The sequence below is a fragment of the Jaculus jaculus genome, chromosome 12 (genome assembly GCF_020740685.1).
Source record: "Jaculus jaculus isolate mJacJac1 chromosome 12, mJacJac1.mat.Y.cur, whole genome shotgun sequence".
Classification (NCBI taxonomy): Eukaryota; Metazoa; Chordata; class Mammalia; order Rodentia; family Dipodidae; genus Jaculus; species Jaculus jaculus.
The window spans coordinates 30,705,009-30,712,130 of NC_059113.1; positions in this window are offsets into that span (position 1 = coordinate 30,705,009).

Consider the following 7,122-nt stretch of genomic DNA (forward strand, 5'->3'; position numbering starts at 1 on the left):
TGTTTTCCCAGGCTACCCCCTGAATGGTGGGATTAAAAGTTCTCCGTGAAAGCCGGGCGTGGTGGTGCACACCTTTAATCCCAGCACTCGGGAGGCAGAGGTAGGAGGATCGCCGTGAGTTCAAGGCCACCCTGAGACTACAGAGTTAATTCCAGGTCAGCCTGGACCAGAGTGAGACCCTACCTCGAAAAAAAAGTTCTCGGTGAACATGGGATATCGTTTACAATCATGGAAGTTGTTAATAAAAAAATAAAATCAATTTAAAAAAAATAAAGTTCTCGGTGAAGAAGCTACAGAAGCTTCTGAGAGTGGCTCAAGAGGTGTGTTTTTGGGCTGGAGAGATGGCTTAGCGGTTAGGCGCTTGCCTGTGAAGCCTAAGGACCCCGGTTCAAGGCTCGGTTCCCCAGGTCCCACGTTAGCCAGATGCACAAGGGGGCGCACGCGTCTGGAGTTCGTTTGCAGAGGCTGGAAGCCCTGGCGCGCCCATTCTCTCTCTCTCCCTCTATCTGTCTCTCTGTGTCTGTCGCTCTCAAATAAATAAATAAATAAATAAGAGGTGTGTTTGTTTGTTTGGTTGGTTTTTTGGTGGTGGTGCTGGGCATTGAACCCAGGGCCCCTCAGTGTGCTATTTTCCAGTTTCCCCCAAAATTCTCTTAGGTGTCTAGGCAGAGGGAGGAGCTCATCCCCAGGAGCGGGAATGAGGTGACTAGTTGCCCCAATTGACAGGCGGTTATATAACTGGACAGGGTACACATACTGTATATCCCATAAGTTTAAGCATATGTAAGCCTGTCATGCATGCACATGAAATGGTAAGTAGGGCTCCCCACCCCCACTGTTGGTCAGTTCAAGGACACATTGGCTTGCGCCCATCACTGGCCTAAGCCTTTTTTTTTTTTTTTCCTTTTTGACAATTGCATATGATAATATGACAATTGCATCTTCACCCCATTGTCTTCTTATTCCCCTTCTGTTCCCACTCAATCCCTTAGTCCTCTTTTTGCTTTCATGTCTTTTGTGTGATCCACTGAATTTAATTCACTTAGGGTTGCTTGCATGACCATATGTGGTTGCATGGACAACTTACCAGTGGCTGAACCACTGAAGAGCATCACTTCTCCCCTCTTCCAGCAACCATTAACTGCCAGTGTACCCTTCATGATGTAATGTTGACTGGTTTCATCTTGTGCAGAAAGACAGCTGCTGTGGGTTCATAAGTGTAACAGACATGGAGTCCAGAAGACAGCATTGTGTAGCACTCCTCCCCATCCTCTGGCTCTTTTACACTTTCTTCTCTTCCAGATGGTCCCAAGTGTTGGAAAGGATTATATAGTTGTCCTGCTTAGGGATGAACATACATTAGTCACTTAACATTTGCCCACTGGAAAAAGAAACTTTTGTGTTTGAGGGCTGGGGAGACAGCTCAGCAGTTAAAGGTGCTTGCTTCCAAAGACTGCTGGCCTGGGTTTGATTCCCCAGTAATCACATAAAGCCAGATGGACACATCTGGAGCTCATTTGTGGTGGCAAGAGGAGCAGATGTGCCCATTCTCATGCTCTTCTCTCAAATAATTAAAAATATAAAACCAAAGAAACTCAATCTAGCAAGCTTACAAGAAAGCACATTTAACCACTGAACCATCTCACCAGTTCCTAAAATTTTCTTACAAATTGTTCATTTTAACATCTCTCTCTCTTTTTTTTTTTTTTCTGTTTTGTTTGTTTTCTCAAGGCAGGGTCTCACTCTATCCCAGACTGACCTGGAACTCATTCTGTAGTCCCAGACTGGTCTCAAACTCCTGGTGATCCTCCTACCTCTGCCTCAAATGCTGGGATTAAAGGCATGCACCACTACAGCCAACTATTTATTTATTTTTGGTTTCTTGGGGTAGTGTCTTGCTGTAGCCCAGGCTGACCTGGAATTCACTATGTAGTCTCAGGGTGGCCTTGAACTCACGGTGATCGTCCTACCTCTGCCTCCTGAGTGCTGGAATTAAAGTTGTGTGCCACCACGCCTGGTTCTAGCCCCGATTTTAAACATTTTTAAATTTATTTGTATGTAGAGGTAAAGTACCAGCGTTCTTGCCACTGCAAATGAACACCAGATGCTTGTACCATTTTTTGTGCGTGGCTTACATGAGTGACTTGGGACTTGAATGTAGCCTAGCAGGTTTTGCAAGCAAGTACCTATAACCATTAAGCCATCTTCCTAGCTCCATGATTAAAAAATATATATATTGTCCAGGACTTCTTGTTTAATACTAAAAAGAATCAATTTAGAGATATTAAATGTTCTCAATTGAGGGAAAGATAAAGCCAAGTTTAGTTAGATTTCCTCATTATTTTAAGACACTTGCAAGTTGAATTAACATAGTTAATCAAACTTAAGAAGCTGGAGTAACCAATGGCAATTCTTCTCTCTCCTTAAACTAGACACTGGAGGAGTTGCAGGAGTAACAGGCTGAATTCTAGCAAATTAACAAACTCAATTGTCAGAAACCAAAATGCTTTCAAAGTAAGCAAACAAAATGGGTGATTAAACCATAAACCAAATGTTTTGAAAGCAAACAAAAAAGAGGTACTCTAATGAATAGGATCCAAGCAACCAGCTCAGAATAAACTAATGGTCTATACCAAATAAAAGTAGTCCATGTCCCAGAAAGAACTTACCAACATGCATTCAAGGAGACAGGACCAGATAGATGATGGGGCACAAAAAGCCCTTTCTGGTCCCTGCTGCAGGCCCATAGGATTCCTCCAGTGAAAGTGGGGGCCTCCCCAAAATATTATAGGTCGTTGCCAAGTCTTTTGGTTTCCCACCAGGAATAGATGGTAAGACCCTATTGCTGAAGACTCCACATACTTGGGCTGCAAGGCCACTGAGGAATCCTGCTGGAGCTCAGATGAAAACTTCTTCCGTGTAGACCAGACAGAAGGCTGAAAAAAGCTACACTGCATGCAGTTCCATGGACGAGAGAGAAAAAACACCAGTGGAGATAACAATGGATATTGCAAACCTTAAATTTGGCCAGCCAGGCCAAAAGAGCCAATTGGTGCAATAGTGGCACGTCTTTCATGGTGGAAACCAATTGCCCTCTAATTGGACTAGAGGCCCACTCCATGGGAGGGAATACATCGCTGATACTGAAAACTTAAAACGGGTAGTCATGAGTTCTGGGGGTGTAACGTCTGCTGCCGTCTACCTAAATGTATATACTGTGCTTATCTGCCCAGTAAGCACTTCTCTTAATGTTCATACCCTTATATTAATGCTACTCTCACTTTTGGGAGAGAATCTTCTCTTTTCAGATGGCAGTGACCTTGGGATGACTCAGAAGGTATCATGGTGCTGGTAAGAAGTGACTGGAGTGCTCCATACTGTAATATCTCTATCATACCTTCCAAGGCTTAGGGTCTAATGCAGAAGAGGTGGCAGAAAGACTATAAGAGCCAAAGGAAGGGTAGGACTCCTTACAATGTGCTCCCCCCAGACATAAAATGGCCTGGATATCCATGACCTCACAATGCCTAACACTACCTACACAAGACCATCATAAGAGGAGAAAAAGATCATGACATCAAAATAAAGAGAGACTGATTGAGATGGGGAGGGGATATGATGGAGAATGGAGTTTCAAAGGGGAAAGTCGGGGGGGGGGTATTACCATGGGATACTTTTATAATCATGGAAGTTGTTAATAAAAATTTGAAATGAAAACTCTTTTAAAAGAAGAAAGTGAGCCAGGCATAGTGGTACACATCTTTAATCCCAGCACTCAGGAGGCAGAGGTAGGAGGATCACTATGAATTCGAGGCTACCCTGAGACTACATAGTGAATTCCAGGTCAGCCTGGGCTAGAGTGAAACCCTGCCTCAGAAAAAAATATAAATAAATAAATAAATAGAAAGTGGGGGCCTATATTTGGGTACCATAATCTCTCTCTCACATACACACACACACACACACACACCAGTTCTCACCTCAAAGGGATGATTTATTCGCCCAAAATACCATGTTCTCACATAGTAACAATTTCATGAAATCTCAGGCTGGCCTCAAACTCACAGCAATCCTTCTACCTCAGCCTCCTGAGTAGCTGGTATTAAAGGCTTGCGCCACCAAAGCCCAGCTTTCATGAAGTTTTTATTTTTTATTTTATTTTTATTATTTTTATTTTTTTTAATTTTTATTAACATTTTCCATGATTATAAAATATATCCCATGGTAATTCCCTCCCTCCCCACCCCCACACTTTCCCATTTGAAATTCCATTCTCCATCATATTACCTCCCCATTACAATCATTGTAATTACATATATACAATATCAACCTATTAAGTATCCTCCTCCTTTATTTTTATTTTTCGAGGTAGGGTCTCACTCTGGCCCAGGCTGACCTGGAATTCACTATGTGGTCTCAGGGTGGCCTTGAACTCATGGCGATCCTCCTACCTCTGCCTCCCGAGTGCTGGGATTAAAGGCGTGTGCCACCACACCCGGCTTTCATGAAGTTTTTATAGTTAAACAAAAAGCAACAAGGAAAGTCATGAATTAGGACATTGTTTTCAAAAACATTGATGGGAATATCACATAGATGGTTACAGCAAAGTTTGGGAAATCTCTACTACGCCTTAGATGTCATCTGATGAAATCTTAGCCTTTAAGTTGCTGGAGCACTGGGAGGGGAATGCTGAAGACAAGCTGTGCCCCCTGAGGGGCAAGTGGCCATCTCAGAAGTAGATCATCCACCACATCAGGGGTAAGGTTGGTGTTCCCTGTCTTCTTAGCTTCTTTGTAAAAGGAGGAGGGAAAGGACTGATGCAAGGAATTTCAGACCATAGTCCGTTTTTTTGTGTGTGTTTTTTTTTTTGGTTTTTCAAGGTAGGGTCTCACTCTAGCCCAGGCTGACCTGGATTTCACTGTGTAGTCTTAGGGTGGGCTCAAACTCACAGCAATCCTCCTACCTCAGCCTCTCCCAAGTGCTGGGATTAAAGGCATGCACCACCATGCCCAGCTCCCATAGTCCTTTTATTTTCCCTGTAAGGTTGTCTGGGTCAAAGTTATACCTGAGAGAGAAGTCTTGTGGAATGAAACATGAGTTCCTCATGATGACTTGTAATGGAGAGGAGAGTTTCTCCAAAAGGAGCATCCCACTGAGGGAGGAGAGCAGATCATATTCAGACTCCAAGGGCATCACCCTTTGGCATTTTCCTTAGGAGTTTTAAATGGGCATCATTGTCTATGCAAAGGTTTTCTCCATAACTTAAACCATGCCTTAAATTCCAGCACTTGGGAGGCTGAGAAAGGAGGACAGCTTTTGAGTTCAACTCACAGCAATCCTCCTACCTCTGCCTCCCAAATGGGATTAAAGGCATGTGCCACCACACTCAACTGTTTTGCTACTGTATATACCAGTTAGCTGACTCAGGATTCTTCTGTCTCTGCCTCCCATTGCCATAGGATTGTTAGTATCACAGATGCATATGCCACTTTGTTTTTGGCTTGATGTGGGTGTTGGGGAATTGAGCTCAGGCTGGCTGACTTGCAAACAAGCATTTTGTTGTTTTTTGAGGTAGGGTCTCACTGTAGTCCAGGCTGACATGGAACTGTAGCTCCAGGCTGGCCTTGAACTCACAGCGATCCTCCTACCTCTATCTCCCAAGTGCTGGGACTAAAGGCGTGTGCCACCATAACTGGCTCAAACAAACATCTTTAACCACTGAGACATCTCGGCCCCTACACCATGGCTTTTAAATGACCTTCCAATTCGAGTATATGACATTTTTTTCAGTGATATTCAATTGATAGGCATTGATTGCTCTCTTCTTTATTTACTGAGGCAGGGTCTCTCACGTGAAACGAGAGCTCACTAATTTGGCTTCTCTAGCTAGGGAGCTTGCCCTGGGATACTATCTTTACCCCAGAAGTGCTGTGATTACAGGCAGGCAGCAGGGCCTACCTAGCATTTCCATGGATGCTGGGGATTCAGTCTGCAGTCCTCATGCATGCATGCATGGTACTCTATCCACTGAGTCAAAAACAAATCCCCAGGGGTGGGGACAAGGTGGATCCTTGCCCTGACTGATAGAGGAGCTGTTATGTAACTTTGGATGATGTGTATGTGTACGTGCTCGCATGCATGTCCACGCACCTTAAATCCCATAATTTTTTTGGTTTGTTTGTTTTTTGTTTGTAGGTAGGGTTCACTGTAGGTCAGGCTAACCTGGAATTCACTGTGTAGTCTCAGGTGGCCTTGAACTCATGGTGATCCTCCTACCTGTGCCTCCTGAGTGCTGGAATTAAAAGTGTGCATCACCACACCCGGCTAAGTCCTATAATTTTAAGCATATGTATGTTCCATCCTGTATCCACATGAGATAGTATATTAGTGACTTTCTTTGCTGTGAACAAATACCTAAACAAAAGCAATTTAAGGAAGGAAGGGTTTGTTTCAGCTTACAGTTCAAGGTTACAGTCCATCACGGTATGGCAGCAGGAACTTGTGAGAGCCCAGGGATTCTCTGGTCTCTGCTCCCCACAGGAATGGGAATACAGTCATGCATGGCTACCTCTCAGCCATGTATGTGGGAGTGGGGGAATTGAACTTGGGTGAATTAGGTCCTCTCAGGCCCTCGTGTTTATGCAACTATTGGTCTTATCAGCTGAACCATCTCCCCAGTCTGTTTGCTCATCTTTTTTTTTTGGTTTGGTTTTGTTTCTTGAGGTAGAGTTTCACTCTAGCCCAGACTGACCTGGAATTCACTATGTAGTCTCAGGGTGGCCTGGAACTCATGGCAATCCTCCTACCTCTGCCTCCTGAGTCCGGGATTAAAGGCATGCGCCACCATACCTGGCCTCTTTGCTCCTTTTTTACACTCCAGGACCCCAGCTCATGTCATGTTATCACCCAGTTACAGTGGGTCTTTCCACTACAGTTAACCTAATCAAAATAATCCCTCACAGGTTTCTTAGATGAGCCTAATCCTGTCAATTTGACAATCAGTATAAACCATCACAGATGGTAAGTACAGTTTTTTTTTTTTCTTCCTGACAGGAGATTGGTCCTCATTGTACCTGTGCCCAACACCAGTCTAAGATAGCTTTATCTCTCCTTCTACCAGGA